Source organism: Triticum urartu, chromosome 7 (genome assembly GCF_003073215.2).
Source record: "Triticum urartu cultivar G1812 chromosome 7, Tu2.1, whole genome shotgun sequence".
Classification (NCBI taxonomy): domain Eukaryota; kingdom Viridiplantae; phylum Streptophyta; class Magnoliopsida; order Poales; family Poaceae; genus Triticum; species Triticum urartu.
Window position 1 is genome coordinate 84,597,990 of NC_053028.1, and position 1,159 is coordinate 84,599,148.

The following is a 1,159-nucleotide window of genomic DNA, read 5'->3' on the forward strand; positions in this document are numbered from 1 at the left end:
GCTAGAATTGTATTAACCGGAAACATGATACATGTGTGAATACATAGACAAACAGAGTGTCACTAGTATGCCTCTACTTGACTAGCTCGTTGATCAAAGATGGTTATGTTTCCTAGCCATAGACAAAGAGTTGTCATTTGATTAACGGGATCACATCATTAGGAGAATGATGTGATTGACTTGACCCATTCCGTTAGCTTAGCACTTGATCACGTTTAGTTTGTTGCTATTGCTTTCTTCATGACTTATACATGTTCCTATGACTATGAGATTATGCAACTCCCGTTTACCGGAGGAACACTTTGTGTGCTACCAAACATCACAACGTAACTGGGTGATTATAAAGGTGCTCTACAGGTGTCTCCGAAGGTACTTGTTGGGTTGGCGTATTTTGAGATTAGGATTTGTCACTCCGATTGTCGGAGAGGTATCTCTGGGCCCACTCGGTAATGCACATCACATTAAGCCTTGCAAGCATTGCAACTAATGAGTTAGTTGCGGGATGATGTATTACGGAACGAGTAAAGAGACTTGCCGGTAATGAGATTGAACTAGGTATTGAGATACCGACGATCGAATCTCGGGCAAGTAACATACCGATGACAAAGGGAACAACGTATGTTGTTATGCGGTCTGACCGATAAAGATCTTCGTAGAATATGTAGGAGCCAATATGAGCATCCAGGTTCCGCTATTGGTTATTGACCGGAGACGTGTCTCGGTCATGTCTACATAGTTCTCGAACCCGTAGGGTCCGCACGCTTAAGTTGATGATGGTTATATTATGAGTTTATGTTTTGATGTACCGAAGGAGTTCGGAGTCCCAGATGAGATCGGGGACATGACGAGGAGTCTCGAAATGGTCGAGACGTAAAGATCGATATATTGGACGACTATATTCGGACATCGGAAAGGTTCCGAGTGGTTCGGGTATTTTTCGGAGTACCGGGGAGTTACGGGAATACGGGGGAAGAAGTATATGGGCCTTATTGGGCTTTAGGGGAGAGGAGAGAGGCAGGCCGCGCGCCCCCCAATGACTAGTCCGAATTGGACTAGGGGGAGGGGCGGCGCCCCCTCCTTCCTTCTCTTCCCTCTTCCCCTTCCTTGTCTCCTACTCCTACTACTTGGAAGGGGAGGAATCCTACTCCCGGTGGGAGTA